The sequence below is a fragment of the Bos mutus genome, chromosome 15 (genome assembly GCF_027580195.1).
Source record: "Bos mutus isolate GX-2022 chromosome 15, NWIPB_WYAK_1.1, whole genome shotgun sequence".
In the NCBI taxonomy this organism is placed as follows: Eukaryota; Metazoa; Chordata; class Mammalia; order Artiodactyla; family Bovidae; genus Bos; species Bos mutus.
Window position 1 is genome coordinate 76,447,424 of NC_091631.1, and position 26,441 is coordinate 76,473,864.

The window sequence follows — 26,441 nt, forward strand, 5'->3', positions numbered from 1 at the left end:
ATGGGAATTCAGCCAGAAGGTGAGAGAAAGAATGACATAGGGAGATCAAGTTTCAGTGAAGAAGGCCCGCACTTTATTTTCCAAAGTAGTTTTTATACCTTAAGTTGTGCATAGAGGATAATGGAGGAAGGAGTAGAGTCATGCAAGAACAGCAGTCCTTGATCCTAATCGAAGCCAGGCTTTCAAACTTATCATATGCAAAAGTTTAGGTGATTTACATCATCTTCTGGCCAGGAAGCCTGTTAACATTTTAAGATCCTTTCTTCAGAAACCTTTTTTTTTCTCTAAAGGTGATTATTCTAAAGTCAGGCGCCACCCTCTGAAAGCATTAGATAAAGTTTCATTCCTATAGGGCAAAGGTGTGGTGGGCTATAACAAGAAAAGAATTAACTCAAGGGTCCAAGGTTACAAACATTAAAGCTACTACTTACATTCCTATAATCCAATTATATTAATCAATACACTGCCAGGGACACAGTACGTAAGGGATATGGAAACTTAGTAGCAAACATTGGCCCAACAAGTGAAAAACCCTTCACCAATACAATTTCTAATCAATCTTTTAACTGCTCAAAGGAATCTGTATTTAGACAGTTTAGAACATCTCATGCCTCTTACAGTTGGGAGTCTCTGAACAATCACATGTGGCCAGAAGAACCTATTCAGGCAGGCTAGAAAACTTCCAAAGGAGTTTGTAGGTTGAAACACTCTTGTCACGCCCAGGAACTTTATTAACTGGAGCTGTAAGTTAACTCTTTTTCAGAGAGAGGTGGTGGGGGACAGCCCCTCTTAAAGTCAGAGGTGTAGGTGAGAGCACAAAGCAGTAAAGTAGGCAGACTCTGGTTTTGGGGGTAGATGCTCGAGAATTTCCAGGGGGACACCTGAGGCTCGATCCTGCCTTTGCATATGCTGAGTCTCCTTCCTCATGACCTTTGCCATGGGCAGAGTTCCTCACGCTGGCTCCCGGCACTTTATAGTTCAACTCTCACATCCATACATGACTACTGGAAAAACCATAGTTTTGACTAGATGGACCTTTGTCAGCAAAGTAATGTCTCTGCTTTTTAATATGCTGTCTATGTTTGTCATAGCTTTTCTTCCAAAGAGCAAGTGTCTTTTAGTTTCATGGCTGCAGGCACCATCTGCAGTGTTTCTGAAGACCGAGAAAATGAAGTTTCTCACTGTTTACATTGTTTTCCCATCTATTTGCTATGAAGTGATGTGGCTGGATGCCATGATCTCAGTTTTTTGAATGTTGAGCTTTAAGCCAGCTTTTTCACTCTCCCCTTTCACTGTCATCAAGAGGCTCTTTAGTTTTTCTTCCCTTTCTGCCATAAGGGTGGTGTCATCTGCATATCTGTGGTTATTGATATTTCTCCCTCCAATCTTGATTCCAGCTTGTGCTTCATCCAGTCCAGCATTTCACATGATGTACTCTGCATATAAATTAAATAAGTAGGGTGAAAGAAAATATACAGGCTTGACCAAATATACAGACTTTCCAAATTTTGAACCAGTCCTTTATTCCATGTCTGGTTCTAACCATTGCTTCTTGTCCAGCATATAGATTTCTCATGAGGCAGGTAAGGTAGTCTAGTATCTCAATGTCTTTAACAATTTTCTACAGTTTGCTGTAATCCACACAGTCAAAGGCCTTAATGTAGTCAATGGAGAAGAAGTAGATTTTTTTTTCCCTTGAATTCTATTGCTTTTTCTATGATCCAATGGATGTTGGCTATTTGATCTTTTGGTTCCTCTCCCTTTTTTTAATCCAACATGAACATTGGAAGTTCTTGGTTGATGTACTGTTTAAGCCTTGCTTGGAGAATTTTGAACATTACTTTTCTAGCATGTGAAATGAGTGCAATTGCGTGATATTTAACATTGTTTGGCATTGTATTTCTTTGGGATTGAAATGAAAACTGACCCTTTCCAGTCCTGTGGCCACTGCTGAGTTTTCCAAATTTGTGGGCATATTGAGTGCAGCACTTTCACAGCATCATCTTTTAGGATTTAAAATAGCTCAATTGGAATTCTATCACCTCCACTAGCTTTGTTCATAGTGATGTTTCCTGAGGCCCACTTGACTTTGCACTCCAGGAAGTCTGGCTGTAGGTGAGTGATCACACCATCATGATTATCTGGGTCATTAAGATCTTTTTCATGTAATTTTTCTGGGTATTCTTACCACCTCATCTTAATATCTTCTGCTTCTAGTAGGCCCATTCCATTTCTGCCCTTTATTGTGCCCATTATTGCATGAAATTCTCCCTTGTTATCTCTAACGTTCTTGATGAAAACTCTAATCTTTCCCATTCTATTGTTTTCCTCTATTTCTTTGCATTGTCTTCTTAAGGCTTTATTTTCTCTCTTTGCTCTTCTTTGGAACTCTGCATTCAGATGGGTATATCTTTCATTTTCTCCTTTGCCTTTCACTTCTCTTCTATTCTGAGCTATTTGTAAAGCCTCCTTACCACGTACAATGTTATGAACCTCCATCCATAGTTCTTCAGGCACTCTGTTTATCAGATTTAATCCATTGAATCTGTTTGTCACTTCCACTGCATAATTATAAGGGATTTAATTTAGGTCATACCTGAATGGCCTAGCAGGTTCCCCTACTTTCTTCAATTTAAGTCTGAATTTTGCAATAAGGAATTTATGATCTAAACCACAGTCCATATCAGGAAACTTTTAAAATAGGAAGCTGATCTGTAATCACATTTGCTTACCTTGAAGTTAACAGTTTTACTTTGACCGAGAACCAGTTACCAAGCAAACAAGTCACAGTTGCATTAGGAAAAAGAAAATAGCATTTTTAACTGATATTTTGAAGTGAATTTAAGTAAGAGACTCTTTATAGTTGAACCAACAAGAGATAATGAAGTTTTGCAGATTGGCAATAGTGAAAAGCTCCTTCAAGGTAGAGAAATAAACTATTGCCAGTCATAGGAGAACTAGCAGTAGGAATCTGAAAGGAGTTATAGTTACAAAAGATCAAAATTATAGCCACAACCATGCGACCAAAGCAGATAGGAAGTTGGAGATCCGTGAAGAAGTATTTTGATCTTAAAATCACAGGCCTCCAGTCAGCTGTTGTATTCTCCTATTTCTAATCACATTAACTAAATGAAAACTGGTGAGCAACATAGTATACCTTGAATGAAAATTAATTTACCTTTGAAATTAATTATGAGAATTTTGTGATATACCCTATCTCATTAAATTACAATGTTGAAAAATTTTTCCCAGGAAAATACATACTAATCGGAGAAATGTCTATTATCCAGGAGAAAATTAATTAAACATTTGTTTTTCTAAAGAAATTTTGAAGGATTTGGAATTAGAAAATGTGATTTTTATTTAAAATTATATGGTTTAGAAACAAACAATTGCAGAATAATAAACTTAAGGAGGATCAAAAACTTTCTCTTCAATAAGACAGAAATTACAAATAGCCATTTTAAATCTCTGGAATTATCCTAATAACATATAGAAAATTGAGAAATATTTAATGAAGAAAATCCATTAAATTATGGTAAAAATTGGGGTGGATTCTGAATTTGAAGAAGCATAACTCACTTTCAGCCCATCTGTAGCTCAGCATGTTCAGAGCCCCACTATAAGCAGAAAATAAGAGATAAAAGAGAATGGGACTTCTTCTCCTGACAGCTTCCAATAAAAGGGTTTGGATTCTTTCTTTGGGAAGGTTAGAATCCCAGCACTTTTTGTTCCCCTCATCTTTGTTTTGGAAGAGCTCTATTCTAGACAAGAGGAACTGAGAGACCTGGGCACACATTTTCTATTCACCTACCAACTCATAAGACAAAAGCATTATGCTAGAGCCGGGTGAACAAGCCAAGAACACTGAGTCCTGCCTACCCTTGCCCCAGCTTGCTGAATGAGCAGAGGCTTTATGCTGAGAAAGATAATTCAAGAAGACCCGAGCTACTGCCCCTGCCTAGTGCCTCCCTCACAGAGCAGGAGGTCAATTCAAGGGCGGAAAACATTGTTTCCACTTTGCAGGTTCAGAGTGTTAGTGTACAATTTAGACCCAGCAGAGATTCAAGCATTAAAAATAACTAGTTCAGCAAGGAGACTGACTATTTGGAACTAAGCATGAAGAATTTCAAATTAAAGGTCACTTCCAGAAACAATGGAGATTTTAGCAGTTTACAATTAAGAAAAGACTACTAGCTCTAGAAAAGCAGCAAGATACACCAGCCAAAAATTTAGCAGACAAACTAGAGGAAGAGACAACTAAAAAGAGTACTTCTGGAAGCACTTAAACCGTAGACTCAAGAACTACCTGAAAAGGAGATAAAATTTAATTCTATAATTGTTTAACAATTTATGCATTGGGGCATCATTGATAATATGACAAATCAGCTAGCAATTAGAGGAGGTGAACAACAATCACAGCATCAATAAATGCAGTTAGTATTCCATGAAAGTGAAAACCAAAGGACAGCAGAGTGACTCACTTTCACTTTGGCTCAGAAGGTAAAAAGTCTGCCCACAATGCTGAGACCTGAGTTCAATCCCTGGGTTGGGAACATCCCCGGAGAAGGAAATGGCAACCCACTCCAGTATTTTTGCCTGGAAAATCCCATGGATGGAAGAGCCTGACGGGCTATAGTCCACAGGGTCACAAAGGGTCAGACATGACTGAGTGACTTCATAAGGAAGTCAATTCATCAGGAATATATGTCAATCTAAATAGATGTGCATCCAAGACCAAAGCATATATTTATATTAAAAATATTAAAATATCTGAAGGAAGAAATAGATAACAATATAATGGCAGTAGGGGATTTCAATGACCCAAATTGAAAAATGACAGAAATCAACAAGAAATCATTTGTCTTGAACCATACTTGAGACAAAATATATATAGACATGTACAGAACATTCATCCAATAGTAGGAGAATAGACATTTTCCTGAAGCTCACATGCACGTTCTCCAGAAAAGAACATAGGAGAGGTCAACAAATAAGTCTTTAAGAATATTAAAATCATACAAATTATTTTTCTAACCACAATGGTATGGAACTAGAAATCAATAACAGAAGCAAAGCTGAATAATTCACAATTATGTGGAAATTAAAAAAAAAAAGTATTGCTGAACAATTTTGAAAAAGAAATCAGAAGAGAACCCTAGAAATATCTTGAAACAACTGACAGTGAAAACACAATATACCAAAATCTATAAGATATGGCAAAAGCAGTTCTAAGAGAGAAGTGTACAGAAATAAAATGTCTACATTAAGAAAAAATGAAATATATCGAATATTAATACAAAATCTAAATTTATACATCAATAAACTAGAAAAAAGAAGAATGAACTAAGTTCAAGTAAGCAGAAAAATAGTAATAACAAAAATCAGAAAAGAATTAAAGGAAACTGAGAATAGGAAAGCTAAAAAAATGATTAATAAAAAGAAGAGATAGTTGTTTGAAAATATAAACAAATTTGGCAAAACTAGAACTATATTTTTGGCAGTAGACACTTCTTATATGTTTATGAAAATGAGAGATACACAAAAATCTTTTAGAATTAGGAAGTTCATCAAGATTACAAAAGTCAAGATCAATAAACAAAAATTGAATTATATTTTTACACACTAGCAATGACCATTCTGAAAATGAAGCTAATAATTTTACTCACAATAGCATAAAAAAAACAACAAAATATTTTGGTGAAATTTTAAATTAAAAAAGCACAAGACTATATATGCACTGAAAGCTAAATATTTTTGAAAGAAATGAAAGAATAGCCAAATAAATGAAAAGATATCTAATGATTATTGATCAGAAGATTTAATATTATTAGATTCCCTATCAAACACTCAGCTTGCATTATTTTTCAGGAATGGGCAAGCTGATCTTAAGTTAATATGAAAATTTGAAGGTTCTGAAATAGTCAAACAATCATGAAAAAAGAACAAATTTTGGAAGCACACTTACGGAAGTGAAGCACACACTTTTTAAACATTATTAAATTAATTAAGACTGAGTGGCACTGGTATAAAGATAAATATGTAGATAGAGGGAATAGAATTCTGAGTACAGAAGTAAACTTTACATTAATGATTAACTCATTTCAACAAGGTTCCCAGACAGTTCAATGGGGAAAAGTAGTCTTTAATAAATGAGAGCAGAACAATTGGAGGTTCACATGTAAAAGGATGAGGGTGGACCTCTATGCCACACCATACCCACAGATTAATGAAATATAAACTTCATTGTATGAGATAAAATTATACAACACTTAATAACATTGGATAAAATCTTTCTGAACTTAGATTAGGCATTAATAATACTAAAAGTGCAAGTGACAGTAGAAAAAAAAAAAACAGAAAATTCAGCTAACACTAAAGTTAAAACATTTGTGTTACAAATAATACCATCAAGAAAGTGAAAAGACAACTCAAAAAGGGGACAAAACAGTCAACAAATATATTTTTGGTAAGAGAGTTGTATTTAGAATATACAAAGAACACTTAAAACTGAATAAAAATATAAATGATCAAATTAAAAATTGTGAAAAGGACTTTAAAAGATATTTCTCTATAGTAAGCTTACAAATTGTCAGTAAGCCCATCAATACATGCTCAACAGCGTTAGCCACAAGAGAAATTCCAACCAAAACCCCAGTGAGATACCATTTCACATCTGTTGGGATTGCTATTATCCAATAGATAATAAAAAGAATTGATGAGGATTTACACAATTGAAACTCATGAATTACTGGTAGCAATGGAAAATAGTGCAGCCACTTTGGAAAATGTGTTGCCATTTCCTCAAAATTTAAACATGAACAATGTTACTATATGAAATCCTACTGCTAGATATATAGATACCAAAGTACCCACAGAAAATTGCACATGAGAATGATGTTTGCTCTGGATTTGTCATATATGGCCTTTATTATGTTGAGGCAGATAAGTTCCTCTATGGCAACTTTCTGGAGAGTTTTTTTGTTTTGTTTTGTTTTAATCCTAAATGGGTTTGAATTTTTTCAAAAGCTTTTGCTGCATCTATTGAAATGACCATGTGGTTTTTATTATTCAATTTTTTGACGTGATGTTTCACACTGACTGATTTGTGGATATTGAAAAAATCTCACATCCCTGGAATAAAGCCCATTTGATCATGGTGTATGACCCTTTTAATGGGTTGTTAGATTCAGATTGCTAGCATTTTGCTGAGGATTTTGTGCCTATGTTTGTCACTGATGTTGGCCTAGAATTTTCTTTTTTGTGATTTATTGGTCTGATTTTAGAGTTGGGGTGCTGGTGGCCTCATAAAATAAGCTTGTTATTCTTCCTTCCTCTGAAATTTCCTGGAAAACTTTCAGAAGGGTAGGTATTAACTCTTCTGTAAATGTTTGACAGGATTCAACTGTGAAGACATCTGGTCCTGGATTTTTGATTATTTGAAGATTTTTGTATCACAATTTCAATGCCAGTACTTGTGATTGATCTGTTCATATTTTCTATTTCTTCCTTGTTGTCTTGGAAGGTTGTATCTTTTCAGAATGTGTCCGTTTCTTCAAGGTGGTCCATTTTGTTGGTGTACTGTTGCTTGTAATGAACTCTTATGATCTTTTGTATTTCTGTGTAGTCCAGTGTAACTTTTCCTTGTTCATTTCTAATTATATTGATTTGAGCCCTATCCCCTTTTTCCATGATAAGTCTGGTGAAAGATTTATCAATTTTGTTTATCTTCTCAAACAACCAGCTTTTAGTTTCATTGACCTTTGCTATTGTTTTTTTAATTTATATTTGATTTTTTCTGATTTGATCTTTATGATTTCATTCCTTCTGCTAACTTTGGGTTTTGTTAGTGCTTCTTTCTTAAGTTGTTTTATGCATAAATTAGGTTGTTTATTTGAAATTTTTCTTGGTTCTTGAAGTAAGTTTGCATTGTTATAAGCTTGATGCTGTGAAAGTACTGCACTCAATATGCCAGCAAATTTGGAAAACTCAGCAGTGGCCACGGGACTGGAAAAGGTCAGTTTTCATTCCAATCCCAAAGAAAGGCATGCCAAAGAATACTCAAACTACCGCACAATTGCACTCATCTCACATGCTAGTGAAGTAATGCTCAAAATTCTCCAAGCCAGGCTTCAGCAATATGTGAACCGTGAACTTCCTGATGTTCAAGCTGGTTTTAGAAAAGGCAGAGGAACCAGAGATCAAATTGTCAACATCTGCTGCATCATGGAAAAAGCAAGAGAGTTCCAGAAAAGCATCTATTTCTGCTTGATTGACTATGCCAAAGCCTTTGACTGTGTGGATCACAATAAACTGTGGAAAATTATGAAAGAGATGGGAATACCATACCACCTGATCTGCCTCTTGAGAAATTTGTATGCAGGTCAGGAAGCAACAGTTAGAACTGGACATGGAACAACAGACTGGTTCCAAATAGCAAAAGGAGTTCATCAAGGCTGTATATTGTCACCCTGTTTATTTAACTTATATGCAGAGTACATCATGAGAAACACTAGACTGGAAGAAACACAAGCTGGAATCAAGATTGCTGGGAGAAATATCAGTAACCTCAGATATGCAGATGACACCACCCTTATGGCAGAAAGTGAAGAGGAACTAAAAAAGCCTCTTAATGAAAGTGAAAGTGGAGAGTGAAAAAGTTGGCTTAAAGCTCAACATTCAGAAAACGAGGATCATGGCATTTGGTTCCATCACTTCATGGGAAATAGATAGGAAAACAGTGGAAACAGTGTCAAACTTTATTTTTCTGGGCTCCAAAATCACTACAGATGGTGACTGCAGCCATGAAATTAAAACACACCATGAAATTAAATAACTTTCCTTGGAAGGAAAGTTATGACAAACCTATATAGCATATTCAAAAGCAGAGACATTACTTTGCCAACAAAGGTTCGTCTAGTCAAGGCTATGGTTTTTCCTGTGGTCATATATGGATGTGAGAGTTGGACTGTGAAGAAGGCTGAGCACCGAAGAATTGATGCTTTTGAACTGTGGTGTTAGAGAAGACTCTTGAGAGTCTCTTGGACTGCAAGGAGATCCAACCAGTCCATTCTGAAGGAGATCAGCCCTGGGATTTCTTTGGAAGGAATGATGCTGAAGCTGAAACTCCAGTACTTTGGCCACCTCATGCGAAGAGTTGACTCATTGGAAAAGACTCTGATGCTGGGAGGGATTGGGGGCAAGAGGAGAAGGGGATGACAGAATGAGATGGCTGGATGGCATCACTGACTCGATGGACGTGAGTCTGAGTGAACTCCAGGAGTTGGTGATGGACAAGGAGGCCTGGTCTGCTGCGATTCATGGGGTCGCAAAGAGTCGGACACGACTGAGCGAATGATCTCATCTAATCTCATCTGAAGCTTCCCTCTTAGGACTGCTTTTGCTGCATCTCATAGATTTTGGATCATCAAGTTTTTATTGTCATTTGCCTCTGGGTATGTTCTGATTTCCTTTTTTATTTCTTCAGTGATATATTGGTTATTTAATAACATACTGTTTATCGTTCATGTGTTAGGTTTTGTTCCCCTGCAATTGATTTATACTTTTATAGTATTGTGATAGAAAAAGATGCTTAATATTTCAATTTACTTAAATTTACTGAGGTTTGATTTGTAACTCAAGATGTGATCTGTCCTGGAGAATGTTCCATGTGCACTTGATAGGAGCATGTATTCTGCTGTTTTAAGACTGAACACACTTCCTCTAAGATCAGGAATGAGACAAAGATGTTCAGTCTTGCCGGTTTTATTCAGCATAGTTTTGGTTTGGAAGGGAATTCAAGTTGGAGGGGGGAAAAAAGAGGTAAAAGTGTCACTGTTTGCAGGTGACATAATACTGCATATAGGAAATCCTAAAGACTTTTAACAGAAAACTGCTAAAATTCATCAACAAATTTGATAAGGTGGCAAATTGCAAAAATAATACACAGAAGTCTCTTGCATTCCTATACACTAACAGAAGATCAGAAAGAAATCAAGGAAACCTTTCCATTTACCATTGCATCAAAATAAATAAAATGTTTAGCAATAAACTTACCAAAGGAGGCAAAATACCCATACTCAGAAAACTATAAGTTATTGAAGAAAGAAGTAAAAATCACATAAACAAATTATGAAGAGATATACCATGTTTTAGGATTGGAAGAATCAATATTGTGAAAGTGACTATACTACCAAAAACAATCTACAGATTAAATGCACTCCTCATGAGATTATCAATGGGACTTTGCACAGAATTATGCAAAATGTTTTACACTGTATGGAAACACAAAAGACCCAAATAATAAAAGCAATCTTAAGAAAGCAGAAGAATCAGACTCCCTGATTTCAGATTCTACTACAAAGTTACAGCAATCAAAACAGCAGGATACTGTCACACACATCAGTGGAAAATGACAGAAAGTCCAGAGATAAATCCACACACCTATGGTCCTTAATCTATGAGGGAGACTAGAATATACAATGAAGCAAGAACCATCTCTTTAAGAAGTAGTTCTAAGAAAACTTAACAGCTACATATAAAAGGATAAAATTAGAACATTTCCTAACATCATAAAAAAATGAAATAAATTAAAGACCTAAATGTAAGGCTAGATACTGTAAAACTTTTAGAGGAAAACAGGCAGAACACTCTGACAAAAATTGCAGTAAGATCAGTTTCTACCCACCTCCTACAGTAATGAAAATAAAAATAAATAAATGGGACATAATTAAACTTAAAAAAATTCCCACACCAAAGGAAATGATAAAGAAACTGAAAAGACAACCCTAGAATGGGAGAAAATATTTGCAAAGAAAGCAATTGAAAATAATCTTCAAAATATACAAACAGCTCACCAAACAAGCAAACCACTCAATCAAAAAATAAGCAGAAGATCTAAATAGACATTTCTCCAAATAGACATATATGTGGCTAAAAAGCACATGAATGGAGGCTCAGTGCCACTAATTATTATAAAAATGCAAATCAAAACTGAAATGCACTTATCACCTCACACAGATCAGAATGGCCACCATCAAAAAGTCTACAAACAATAAATGCTGAAAAATGTGTGGAGAACAGGGAGCCATCCTATAGTGTTGGTGGTTATGTAAAATGGTACAACTATGGAGCAGAGTTTGGAGGTTCTTTTGAAAACTAGAAATAAAGCTACCATATTTATCCAACTATCTCACTTCTGGGCATATACTCAGAAAAAAGAATCATAATTTGAAAAAATATATGCATTGCATTGTTCACTGCAGCACTATTCACACTAGCCGGAAAATGAAAGCAACTGAAACATCCATCAACAGAGGAATGGACAAAGGTGAAATGTGTGTGTGTGTGTGTGTGTACACACATATACATACATACTATGGAATATTAGTCAGCCATAGCAAAGAATTGAATAATACGAAATGCAGCAACATAGAAGAACCTAGAGATTTTCATACTGAGTGAAGCAAGTCAGATAGACAAAGACAAACATATGATATAACTTATATGTGGAAACCAAAAAAATGGGTACAAAGGAATTTACGAAACAGAAATAGAGTTACAGATGTAAGAAACTAACCTATGGTTACAAGGGGGGTAGTGAAGGGAAAACTTGGAATATTGGTATTTACATATACATACTACTATATATAAAACAGATAACTAGTAAAAACCTAATGCATACCACAGCAAACTCTACTCAATACATGTGATGGCCTATATGGAAAAATAATCTACAAAAAGAGTGGGTATATGTATATGTGTAATTGATTCGCTTCACTGAAGCCCTGAAACTAACAGAATATTATAAGTCAATTATACTCCGATACCATTTTAAGAACGTATATAAATGTTCATAGAAGCATTCCTGCTGCTGCTGCTGCTGCTAAGTCGCTTCAGTTGTGTCCGACTCTGTGCGACCGCATGGACAGCAGCCCTCTATGGGATCCCCCGTCCCTGGGATTCTCCAGGCAAGAACACTGGAGTGGGTTGCCATTTCCTTCTCTAATACATTAAAGTGAAAAGTGAAGTCACTCAGTCGCTCAGTCGTGTCTGACTCTTAGCGACCCCATGGACTGCAGCCCGCCAGGTTCCTCCATCCATGGGATTTTCCAGGCAAGAGTACTGGAATGGGGTGCCATTGCCTTCTCCGGGAAGCATTCTTAACAGTGGCTAAACGTTGGAACCAATGCTTTAATTGATTTACAAATAAACAACATATGTACAAGGAAGTATTATTTGGCCATAAAAGAAATAAAATAGAGATATATGCCAAAGCATGGATAAACTTTGAAAACATTATACTAAGTGAAAGAAGTCAGGTACTAAAGACCACATATTATGTCATTTGCACGAAATACCCAGAGTAAGCAAAAAAAAAGAGAGGACATGTGGTCAGTCAGTGCAGTTCTTTTGGTCAAGTCATGTCTGCAACCCTGTGGACTGCAGCACCCCAGGCTTCCTTGTCCATCACCAACTCCTGGAGCTTGCTCAGACTCATGTCCATTGAGTCAGTGATGCCATCCTACTGTCTCATCCTCTGCCATTCCCTGTCTTCAATCTTTCTCAGCATCAGGGTCTTTTCCAATGAGTCAGTTCTTTTCATCAGGTGGTCAAAGTATTGGAGCTTCAGCTTCAGCATCAATCCTTCAGTGAACATTCAGGACTGATTTCTTTTAGGATTGACTGGTTGGATCTCCTGTTGTTCAAGGGACTCTCAAGAGTCTTCTCCAACACCACAGTTCAAAAGTATCAATTATTAAGCACTCATTTTTCTTTATGGTCCAAATCTCACATCCATGCATGATTACTGGAAAACCAGAGCTTTTACTAGATGGACCTTTGTTTGCAAAGTATTGTCTCTGCTTTTTAATATGCTGTTTAGGTTTGTCATAGCTTGTCTTCCAAGGAACAAGTGTCTTAATTTCATGGCTGCAGTCACCATCTGCAGCAACTTTGGAGCCCAATAAAATGGACTTGGACAAGAAATGGGGAGTGAATGATAATTGCTATCATATTTCTTTTTAATGCTTACCAAAATATTCTAAAACTGACTAGGGTGTTGGTTGCTCAACTCTGTGAACACACTGAAAACTACTGAATTGTATACTTGAAGTGATCTAATTTTATGCCATATAAATTATATCCCAATAAAGTTGTTCTTTAAAAATGGCATTGGTTTAGCAATCTCTAACAATTTATTCTCATTTCCCAATAAAATACCCATGAAAACAGATAAAAATATGAAAACAAGACCAACCAGTTTTTTAAAGTTAAGGAGAAATTTCTAATAATTAAAATTTGAGAAGTATTACATTAAAAAATGTACACACTTGCTCAGCCAAGTGAAAAATAGCAAAAGTGGCTCACCACTACCTAACCTTCCATAAATAGGTAGACATACCCTCATCTTTTTGCAATTTCTTGAACAACAGGTTGAAAAGTAATTTCATGTCAACATTGACATTAAACAATTGTTCTGCCTCCATAGACACTGGTTTTCTAAACTTTTTAAGTCATTCATCAATATTTTTTTTCTTTTTATTTTCATCAATAGACACAGGTACTGAGAAACCAAGCCTGAATGGATTTAGAGAGGAAATTGTGGATGGAGAGTAATGTCCTTGGAACTCTAGAAATCATTTTGAAGAGTGTAAGTTTGGAGTATTGTCATTTCTCATGAGTTGCATCTATTTAGGGCAAAGGAAGGTCAGAAAATGATATTAAAATAATGTACACTCTCAGATATGTACAAAATTTGGCGAGATATGGAAATTGGACTAGGAGTTTTGCAAATGAAACTGCCATTCTGCTGTGAATATGAAAAAATAACTTGGATGGCTTCCATGTTGCCAGAGAGTGGCGTCAAAGGATATACTTTAGTCAAATGGACAAATTCACTTTCTTATTAACAATGAAAACTAGGGTCATCTCAGTTCTGATGGTTAAAATTTACTCTTTGGGGAAATTAAAAAATATACACAAATGAACAATTGACTGTCTCAGAGATCATCTGTTTCTTTTAAAACCATTTAAAGAAAATAATAACCAGTTGCTAACAAGAAACAGAAGAATATAAGTTTAAACTTTGCAGTGGTTTATCTCTTCCAATTCTCCTCTTTTTAATTAACATTCAGCAGTTCAGACCATGTTAGTTAATATGAGGGGCAATAATAGCGTATATTTAAAATTTTTGTTTTTATTTGGAAAAATCAATGCACCTATGAATTACTATAAGAGAAAGTATTTTTTAATATTTTGTGATTCAAGTATCCACTGACAGAAAATTAACTAGATTACAATTAGTAATGTCAAATATACAAGAAATACTTAATATCAAATAAGAAAGACTAAGTCTAAGAAAAAAGATGGTGTGAGTCCCAGTAGAGTATTTTGTCTACATTTTCTCTCATTTAATTTAAGATTGGGTAAGATTGGCACTTGGCCCATAGTAGTGTTCAATATGTATGTGTTGAATATTGAAAACATCCAAAATGTATTTGAGGATATAGTTTATTTAAGAATTATTTGGTAAATCTCTTTAAGTGAAAGTAAGCTGTAACTCCCTAATTTTTTTCCCCTTATAAACCAACAATATCACTTGAGTTTTCTTGCAATGTGGGCTAAAACAAAGCCCAAGTGGCTAAAACTTATGGAACATTTCTAATATTCTGGGCAGTGCTCTAAACAGTTTTTAAGTATTAGCTCAGTTAATTGTCACAACATCACTATGAGGTAAGTGCTATTATTATTACTCTAATTTTAGGGATAAAAAAAAAAAGAAGCAGAGCATGGAGAGGCACAACTTTTTGCATTTAAACCCAGGTCACCTGAAATGAAGCCTCCATGCAATAAAGTACCATGTTTTACTGTTTTCCTCTGTTGTAGCCTTACCTGTCTACCAATCTAACATGCAAAGTGATGGCATTAGTGCTTTGAGGTGCTGATAGGCAGCAAGAGAGACTGAAATTCAAAAAGTATCCTCTTTTCAACAGTTTACCTGACACACCAAAAACAAACTGTGAGAGGATATGCCTTTCAGCCAGTTCTTTTTGACTTTTCCTAATTGCAGGAAGAAAAAGCAATATTGCTTGTTTTCTTTTTTTTCCTTTTCTATCAGTTGAAAAAATGGGAGAATCCTTATCTCATATGTCATTTTGGCATTTTTATATCATTTTTCTAATTACTCCAAAGTTAAGAGAACATAAAAATATAGGAATCATTTGTCAGGTAATTATAGCAATGCAACTTTTCCTTTATTTTTATTCTTTTCTTTAGTTTTCTTCAAAATCTAATTTTTATGATACTGAACTTCTCAACTCTCTTTCCTTTTCCAAAATGAAGCAGTTTAAGGTGTCATTTTAATAAATATTTTAAAGATTTTCAGCACAATATTTTGAATTATATTTTTAAAAATCTGAGACTCATACAAAAAAATTGTTAGAGATCACATTTGCAGCTTATACATGGGAGAAATGCATAAACATATTTAGTGAGTGAATTCACTCAGTCGTGTCCAACTCTCTGTGACCCCATGGACTGTAGCCTACCACACTCCTCTATCCATTGGATTTTCCAGGCAAGGGTACTGGAGTGGGTTGCCATTTCCTTCTCCTTCTCCAGAGGATCTTCCCAACCCAGGGATCGAACCTGTGTCTCCCGCATTGTAGGCAGACGCTTTTGCCATCTGAGCCACCAGGGAAGCCATATTTAGTACATATTACATAGTAATATACATAGAACATATTTAGTACACAAGTTTAATTATGTGAAAGTCGCTCAATCGTGTCCAACTCTTTGCAACACTATGGACTATACAGTCCGTGGAATTCTCCAGTATTCCAGTATTCTTGGGCATCCCTTGTGGTTCAGCTGGTCAAGAAGTTGCTTGCAATGAGGGAGACCTGGGTGCAATCCCTGGGTTGGCAAGATCCCCTAGAGAAGGAGGGAAAAGCTATACATTTCAGTATTCTGGCCTGGAGAATTCCATCGACTCTTTAGTCCATGGGGTCACAAAGAGTTGGACATGACTGAACGACTTTCACTTCACTTTAATTTGTGAATAATTCTGACTCACTATTTTGTGTGCCTGGAAGAAGCAATGCTGAAGTTCCAATACAAATAAGAAAACTTAAAAATGGGTTGAATATGTTTAAGATATCAGGTTTATTTCATATAGCATATATTTTGATAACGTATAGCTAGAATATGTGATAAAGAATTTTGTAGTTTGAATTTAAGTTGAATCCTAATTTACCTTGTTTTCTTAGCAGGACATGAAGATAAGCATTATTCCAAGAAATGGCAAAGTATGAGAAATCTTAAAATTCACTATATTTTTTCCTAGTATGCAACTCATTAACCAAATATTCTGGTAGCCTCCATCAGACTGATACATAAGAATCACAGATTTTAGTTACATTTAGGGAAACCCATATCAAATGGCTTCCCTGGTGGCTTGGATGGCAAAGAATATGCCTGCACTACAGGAGACCTGGGTTCAATCTTCAGGTCAAGAAGATCCCCTGGAGAGGAAATGGCAACCCACTCCAGGATTCTTGCCTAAAGAATCCCAAGGACAGAGGAGTCTGGTGGGCTAAAGTCCATGATTTTGTAAAAAGTCAGACAAGATTGAATGAATAACACTTTCACTTCACTTTCATATCAAATGGGATTTCCAAACTTAGAACAGAGAATCAACCTTAAAGTTCTATCAACCTTCTCACCTCAAAGCCTTGCAAGGAATTATTCCTCTCTCGTGTTGAAAAGTTCATCTTTTAAGCATACTTGATGCTACATAGATAATTGGAGTGTTCTAAAAGCTGTTGATAAAGACATAGCCAATCCCATAGCTCTCTAGGATCCTTCTGCCTTTCCAAGGGCTCTTTTTTCCCCATGATTTATGAGAACAACATCCCTTATAAAAGCAGAAGTCTTGGCTTATATATTCTGGAAGGCAATGTCATTTCAAGTTTCAGTGATATTGACTGTAAATTTTATAGAAGCAACTGAAATTATTCCTAAAATATTTGATTATATGCTATATATAGGGGCTTCCCTGATGGCTCAGTGGGAAAGAAGCCTCCTGCAATGCAGGAGACTCAGGTTTGATCCCTGAGTTGGGAAGATCCCCTGGAGGAGGGCATGGCAATCCACTCTGGTTATTCTTGTCTGGAGAATCCCATGGGCAGAGAAGCCTGGCAAGCACAGTACATAGGGACACAAAGAGTTGAATACCACTGAAGTGACTGACCATGCCTTCTGATGTGTGTGCTGCATATAGTTATAGGTACTTATTTGCCACTGGCCAGAAAACAGTAAATAGAATCTAATAGAGAAGCATGTTCAAAATTTTCAATATCATATATGAAGTGATGAAGTTTTATATGAGTAAAGCAAAGGATAATTTCCATTCAGTTCAGTTCAGTTGTTCAGTCATCTGACTCTTTGCCACCCAATGGACTGCAGCACACCAGGCTTACCTGTCCATCACCAATTCCCAGGGTTTGCTCAAAGTCATGTCCATTGAGTCTGTGATGCCATCCAAACATCTCATCCTCTCTCATCCCCTTCTCCCACCTTCAATCTTTCCAAGCAGCAGGCTCTTTTCCAATGAGTTAGTTCTTCTCATCAGGTGGCCAAAGTATTGGAGTTTCAGCTTCAGCATCAGTCCTTCCAATGAATATTCACGACTGATTTCCTTTAGGATTGACTGGTTTGATCTCCATACAGTCCAAGGGAATCAGAAGAGTCTTCTCTAACAGCACAGTTGAAAAGCATCAATTCCTTGGTGCTCAGCTTTCTTTATAGTCCAACTCTTACATCCATACGTGACTTCTAGAAAAACCATAGCTTTGACTAGATGGACTTTTGTTGGCAAAGTAGTGTCTCGGCTTTTTAATATGGTGTCTAGGTTGGTCATAGCTTTTCTTCCAAGGAGCAAGTGTCTTTAAATTTCATGGCTGCAGTCACCATCTTCAGTGATTTTTAGAGCCCCCACAAAATAAAGTCTCTCACTGTTTCCATTGCTTCTCCATCTATTTTCCATGAAGTGATGGGACCAGATGCCATGATCTTAATTTTCTGAATGCTGAATTTTAAGCCAACTTTTTCACTCTCTTCTTTCACTTTCATCAAGAGACTCTTTAGTTCTTCCTTGCTTTCTGATAAAAGGGTGTTGTATCTGCATATCTGAGGTTATTTATACTTGTCCTGGAAATCTTGATTCCAGCTTGTGCTACATCCAGCCCAGTGTTTTGCATGATGTGTTATGCATATAAGTTAAATAATCAGGATAACAATATACAACCTTGATGTACTCCTTCCCCAATTTGGAACCAGTCTGTTGCTCCATGTCTGGTTCTAACTGTTGCTTCTTCACCTGCATACAGATTTCTTAGGAGGCAGGTAAGGTGGTATGGAATTCCCATGTCTTGAAGAATTTCCCCACAGTTTGTTGTGATACACACAGTCAAAGGCTTTGGCATAGTCAATAAAGCAGAAGTAGATATTTTTCTGGAACTCTCATTTTTTCTATGATTCAATGGATGTTGGCAATTTGATCTCTGGTTCCTCTGCCTCTTCTAAATCCACCTTGACCATCTGAGAGTTCTTATTTTATGTACTGTTGACACCTAGCTTGGAAAACTTTGAACATTACTTTGCCAGTGTGTGAGATGAGTACAAATGTCCAGTAGTTTGAAGATTATTTTGCATTGCCTTTCTTTGGGATTGGAATGAAAACTGACCTTTTTCCAGTCCTGTCTCCACTGATGAGTTTTCTAAATTTGCTGGCATATTGAGTGTAGTACTTTAGCAGTATCATCTCTTAGGATTTGAAATAGCTCAACCTGAATTCCATTACCTTCACTAGCTTTGTTCATAGTGATGCTTCCTAAGGCCCACTTGACTTCACACTCCAGGATATATGGCTCTAGGTGAGTGATTATCTGGGTCATGACAATCTTTTGTGTATATTTCTTCTATGTATTCCTGCTACCTTTTCTTAATATCTTCTGCTTCTGTTAGATCCATACCATTTCTGTCCTTTATTAGTAATAAAGTATATTAGGATAGCCTATCCCTTCTCCAGCAGATCTTCCCAACCCAGGAATTGAACCGGTGTCTCCTGCATTGTAAGCAGATTCTTTACTAACTGAGCTATCAGAGAAGCCCAATGATTTTCATTATTTAGAAGCAAAAAGTAAGATTTTTTTTTTAAGTCAAGATGATATTTATTAGCTATGCTACTTAGCACTTCTGGTTCTTAACACCTTTATTTGTTAAGTTGGAAAAATAATGCTTATCTTATGGGCTACGTGAGAACAGGAAAACATATCAGTACATCTATCAAGTAGTAGATAATAAAGATAATTTCTAATATTTTTATGTCATTTGGTTATTATACCTACTGCTCTATTTTTCAAATGTAATATTTAAGTATAATATATATAATTTTCACAAACTAGTAAACACATTACCCAGTGCCCAGGATAAGAAACATAACAGTGCTGTCATCCTGGAAAGTTCCCCCACCCATGTCCTAATCATAAATCACATCCTCCACAAGGATGCTCCCATCATGATTTCTAATATATTGATTAATTTTGCCTGTTTTTGAACTTGATAACTACTTCCTAGATCCTCAAATCTGTCAGCATTCTACATGACCAATAGGGCTTTGCCGATATGATTTAATAATTTAAGATGGAGTAAATTCTCCAAGCCAGGTTTCAGCAATACATGAACCGTGAACTTGCTGATGTTCAAGCTGGTTTTAGAAAAGTCAGAGGAGCCAGAGATCAAATTGCCAACATCTGCTGGATCATGGAAAAAGCAAGAGAGTTCCAGAAAAACATCTATTTCTTCTTGATTGACTATGCCAAAGCCTTTGACTGTGTGGATCACAGTAAACTATTGAAAATTCTAAAAAGAAGGGATTGCCAGACCACCTGACCTGCCTCTTGAGAAATCTGTATACAGGTCAGGAAGCAACAGGTAGAACTGGACATGGAACAACAGACTGGTTCCAAATAGGAAAAGGAGTACCTCAAGGCTATATATTGTCACCCTGTTTATTTAACTTATATGCAGAGTACATCGTGAGAAATGCTGGACTGGAAGAAACACAAGCTGGAATCAAGTTTGCCGGGAGAAATATCAATAAACTCAGATATGCAGATGACACCACCTTTATGGCAGAAAGTGAAGAGGAACGAAAAAGCCTCTTGATGAAAGTGAAAGAGGAGAGTGAAAAAGTTGGCTTGAAGCTCAACATTCAGAAAATGAAGATCATGGCATCCAGTCCCATCATTTCATGGGAAATAGATGGGGAAACAGTGGAAACAGTGTCAGACTTTATTTTTGGGGGCTCCAAAATCACTGCAGATAGTGACTGCAGCCATGAGATTAAAAGATGCTTACTCCTTGGAAGGAAAGTTGTGACCAACCTAGATAGCATATTCAAAAGCAGAGACATTACTTTGCCAACAAAGGTCCATCTAGTCAAGGCTATGGTTTTTCCAGTGGCATGTATGGATGTGAGAGTTGGACTGTGAAGAAGTCTAAGCACCAAAGCATTGATGCTTTTGAACTGTGGTGTTGGAGAAGATTCTTGAGAGTCCCTTGGACTGCAAGGAGGTCCAGCCAGTCCATTCTGAAGGAGATCAGTCCTGGGATTTCTTTGGGAGGAATGATGCTAAAGCTGAAAGTCCAGTACTTTGGCCACCTCATGCGAAGAGTTGACTCATTGGAAAAGACTCTGATGCTGGGAGGGATTGGGGGCAGGAGGAGAAGGGGACGACATAGGATGAGATGGCTGGATGGCATCACTGACTCGATGGATGTGAGTCTGGGTGAACTCCGGGAGTTCGTGATGGACAGAGAGGCCTGGTCTGCTGCGATTCATGGGGTCGCAAAGTGTCGGACACGACTGAGCGACTGAACTGAACTGAAGTGACCTAGGTTATTTAGATAGGCCCAGTTGATCACATAAATCTTTAAAAGCAAAGAAACTTTCCTCACTACTGTGAATGTGAAAGAGTGAAAAAGAGGGAGAAAATCAGACACATGGAGAAAAGAAATCACAAATAGAGACAGAAATACTGGCGGAGAGAGCAGAGAGATGACAGAAAGACAAATAGAGAGACTCAGTGGGGGAAGTAAGGTGAGGAACATCCCTGGCATTAATAATTCAGGTCTTGGCCATGACTTGAGGAATGCAGGGGGCACTTTTAGAAGCTGGGAATGGCTTCAAAAGGGAGTCTCACCTGGAGTGTGCAGAAAGGAACATAACTGCTTTAGTTTAGCCTAGTGAGAGCTGATAAGGTTTTGATTTAAAGAACTGTAAGATAACAAATTTGTGCTGTTTTAAGCCACAAAATTTTTGATAATTTGTTACAGAATAAATATGAAACAATACACTTATATTCCTATGGCTGGAATTGCTGAGTTATAGAGTCAGCTTATGCTTGAGTTGATTGGAAATTTTCGAAGAACTTCCAAGGCGGTTTTACCAATCTATCCTTCTACTAAGAGTATGTGAGAATTTTAGTTCCTACACATTTGGAACTTTCTTTTGTCATTTCCATTCTTCTAGTAAAATTGTATGTACTGTGATTCTATTCTGCATTTCTCAAATAATAAATGAAGTCAAACACTTTTCATGTTTATGGGGCAAGTGGACTGCTTATCTTGTGATGTGACTGGCAAGTCTCTTACCTATTTTCAATGCATTTGTTTACCTAATTCAAAAAGTTTTTTTTTTTTTTTAATATATTCTTGACATGAGTCATCTCTCAGACATAGTATCATCAATATTGTCACATCTTCTTGTAGTCTGTCCATTTTTCTTCTGCTATCTTACTGGTTGGTGAAGACAAAACAAAAATTAATACACTCAGCCTCTTTCTGTATTATTTAAGGAAGCTTTTGCTATCCCAAGATCATTAAAATTTTCTCCTATGATTTTTTTCTCAATCCTTTATTTTTTGCCTTTTATATTTAATGCAATCTGTCCTTGAGACAAAAGCTTTAAATCTGTTACAAATGACAAAGTGAGGTATGGAGATTTAAACATTAAATAGAAAATTAAAGAAGAGGTTAAACTGTGGTCTTCTGCTGTGCTTATCTACAAACACTGCTTTGTCTACTGACCTTGTAAAGTCTTCCCTGATAACTTCAAAGTCGAATGGGTCTTTCCCTTTCTCAGCCACAACGTTTCTCAATTCCACTCATGAGGTGTACTTTTAACAATTGTAGGTATTATATGCATTTGCATGTGTTGCCTTCCCGCCTGGATTGTTAGACTCTGTGATCAATGGCTGCTTCATCATACATCTCTATGGGATTTTCAGAATTAGCCCAACTTAAAACTGTTTGTATTTATTACATGATTGCTAAAAGAAAGGGAAATAACCATTAATTTCTCTGCTTTACACATATAGTTCACATGGCAACAATACTTGCTATATGACTCAAAAAAATCATGAAAAACTTTTTACAAATAACAATCTTTTGGCATAAAAAAAGATCTGAGAAAACAAAAATCTTTCTTTTTCATGGAAAGACATTTTATTTCTAAAATTTATTTATTTATTTTTGGCTGTGCTGGATCTTCATTGCTGCCTGTGAGCTTTCTCTAGTTGCAGTTAGCAAGAGCTATTCTCTAATGTGAAGATTTCTCATTTGATGGCTTCTCTTGTTGTGGAACATGGGCTCTAGGGCACATGTACTTCAATAGCTGGGCTTCACAGTTGTAGCTTGAGGGCTCTAGAGCACAGGCTCAGCAGTTGTGGTACACAAGCTTTGTTGTCCTGCCGCATGTGGAATCTTCCCAGACCAGGGATCGAACCCTTGTCCCTTGTGTTGACAGGCAGATTAATAACCAATGGACCTCAAAGGAAATCTGGAAAGGCATTTTATTTTAAATATAGCTGTCTGTACATGTCAATCCCCAAACCCCAATTTAGCCTTCCCCTCAACTCTTCCCCTTTGGTAACCGTAAGTTTGTTCTCTAAAGATACTGATCATAACAGATCATTCACTTTAGAGATGTGATGAGAGACAAGCAAGGAATAAGAATCCCAATGGCCAATAGAACTATTATATAATTGACTTCTTTAAGCTCTAAGCCCATCAGACCAAATCAAAGTAGTGCATATATTCAGCCTCCTCTATGTCTCATGTACTTAAAATTTTCAAGACAATATATATCTCAGAGAATCACTTGGGGCCCATATTTTGTCACACACGACAAGAAAATATATCAATCATCTGGATATTAGCTACGTAAATGACAAAACAATACTTTATTAGCACTGCTTCTGCTGCTGCTGCTGCATCGCTTCAGTCGTGTCTGACTCTGTGCGACCCCATAAACGGCAGCCCACCAGGCTCCCCCTTCCCTGGGATTCTCCAGGCAAGAACACTAGAGTGAGTTGTCATTTCCTTCTCCAATGCATGAAAGTGAAAAGTGAAACTGAAGTCGCTCAGTCGTGTCTGACTCTTAGCAACCCCATGGACTGAAGCCCAACAGGCTCCTCTGTCCATGGGATTTTCCAGGCAAGAATGCTGGAGTGGGGTGCCATTGCCTTCTCCATTATTAGCACTAATTTTTGACTATTCAGTACCTCATCAGTAACACATAATTGCATTCCAGTTAGTGGTGGCTAAGAAAGCAGGCTTTCTAACCTAAAGTAACCAAAATTTATAATTCACTTCTTATATAAACAAAGTTTTTTTCTTTTTTTTTCCATCCACCTTTTGACCTTATACCTTAAAATACTCTTACTTTTAGACAATTTTCAAGAATATCTGTGTTTTTGGAGTTTTGCATAGGAAGTTATGGACAATTAAAAAGATCCATTTCCATTCTCTAAGAGTAAAATGCTATCTCATGTCCTTCTTTAATTATGTCAGGAGCATTTTTTTAGCACTTAGAAAAAGTTGTGCTGTTAAGATAAAGTGTGATTTTAACACATTTGAATAAATTAGAAGAACATATGTATTTTTGGAGAAATCGATAGAAGTGTTTGAAACACAAAGAGCTACACAATTGTTTTTTAAATGGATGTTAGAAGATTTCGTTACAAGGCAAGATCAAGTTTGATTTTTACCTAATGAACCTGAACTTTCTGCCAGTATGAGTCATTTCAGCAGCACACCTGAATTCACAGAGTACGACCACATCAGTTTCTGATATATTAGTAGGCAATGAGAGTACTCAGCCTTGATTAAGCTGGGAGATTGCAAATTCCTGATCTTGATATCAAACTCTGTTTCTTATAGGAAAATCATTCTACTCTATAAAAGGATGAGATAGTATTTTAATTAAGTGCTCAAAACAGCTAATTTATAGCTAAAGCTTAATATATACCACGAAGATTTCTATTTTATATATTTACTTTCAAAAGTATCTCCAAAGCAATGTTTTTCAAAGTGGTTTGCTTAGTTTTGAGAAGTGGTTTTCGTATCTTAAAAAAGTAAAAACATAACAGGATTCATTTTATCTTAAAGGTATGATAAATCTTTAGGTATTTACCTTAGTCTGGGCAACAATTTTGATTTTTCACTGTAATTTTTGTTGAGATTTTTTTCAGCTGTCACAACCATATAAGACTGATAATTCTTTGTAACTAAGTCCTGCTGCTGGTGCTGCTGCGTCGCTTCAGTCGTGTCCTCTGTGCGACCCCATAGATAGCAGCCCACCAGGCTCCTCCATCCCTGGGATTCTCCAGACAAGAACACTGGAGTGGGTTGCCATTTCCTTCTCCAATGCAGGAAAGTGAAAAGTGAAAGTGAAGTTGCTCAGTCGTGTCTGACTCTTAGCGACCCCATGGACCACAGCCCACCAGGCTCCCCCGTCCATGGGATTGTCCAGGCAAGAGTACTGGAGTGGGTCGCCATTGCCTTCTCCAGTAACTAAGTCCAATACACTTTAATTTCTCCAGCCCTTGAGAACTAAGGGTTACTCTCTAGTGAAGAAGAAGGCAAGTGGGAAACACTGGAAGAACTTGCTATTAGTGCGTGATTATTATTGCTATTAGTGATTATTATTATATTTTAATTTCAAGCATGAGCTCAAAAAGGAGTCATTGTGACTGGCTTATGATTACTTTCTGTAAAAGTCTGCATCTTACTCATTTTTATCTCCACAAGACTCAACACAGCATCTACCATCTGAGCAGAAACTAAAAAAAAAAAAAAAAAAATGCTTCTAAGATATTTTTGCATTGTGAATGCCTAGAAGTTTAAGTGCTGCTTATCTAAGATCTACTTTATTCTGTTTTCATTATATTTAAAATTTGTAATTGTGGAAAGAAAAGGGTACCCATGGATATTACAGTACCTACAGCCCAGTAGGGCTATGGTGCTTACACCACCTACCCCACTCTTGGATATGTACAGCCACTCAGGCATATGCACCCTATGGATAGCCCACTGATGTAAGTTATACCCAGGCTCAGACGAATGCAGCCTATGGGCAGACCACATATGCAACTTCCTATGGGGAGCCTCCCAATGGATATTCTACTTGAACTGCACCCTCCACAAGGGTATTGTCAGCCTGTCCAGTATATGGTACTACTGCTTATGATACAATCACTGCTACAGATATTACCAACCAGGCCTCTTATGCAGCTTATTCTGCATATGACACCTAGCTTGCTCAGCTATGGACAGCAGAGTAGCTACTATGGTCAACGAAGCAACTATGAGCAGCAGCCACCCACTAGTTACCCTTCATCCCCCAATGGATCCTATAGCCAGGTTCCAAGGCAATATAGGCAACACAGCGGCAGCTATGGGCTACAAAATTCATTCCACACAACCACCCCAAGAGCACCCCACTCTCATTTACAAGCAGGAGTCTGGAGGATGTTCCTGGCCAGAAGAGAACTGGAGAATGAGTGACCTGGTTTACCTGGGCAGAGGAAAAGAGAGATTTGATTGTGGAAGTATGAGCAGAGGTGGGCAGGGAGGAAGATGAGGTAGAATGGTTGCTAGAGAGTGAGGTGGCTTCAATAAGCTTGGTGGACACATGGATGAAGGACAAGATCTTGATTTAGGCCCACTGTAGGTCTAGATGAAGACTCTGGTGACAGTTCAGTTTATGTTTAAGGACAGATTAAATGCCAGTGTGACATTAGATGATCTGGCAGACTTCTTTAAGCAGTGCAGAACTGTTAAAATTAAGGACTGGACAACCCATGATTCATGTCTACTTGGACAAACAAACAGGAAAACCCAAAGATTATGATGCTACAGTGTCTTATAAAGATCTGCCAAAATTGCTGTAGAGTGGTTTGATGGGGAAATTTTTAAGAGATTCTCTTGCAAAAAGGAAGCTTCCAATGAACAACATGTGGGAAGGAATGACACATTGTGAAGACAGATGGATGCCACTACCTCCTGAGGAGGTCCAGGGGCCTTGGAGGTCCTGA

At 36.9% G+C, this 26,441-nt stretch overlaps 1 pseudogene; it reads left to right on the plus strand.

Moving 5' to 3' along the window:
- Nucleotides 1-26,441, plus strand: LOC102274042 (RNA-binding protein EWS-like; annotated as a pseudogene).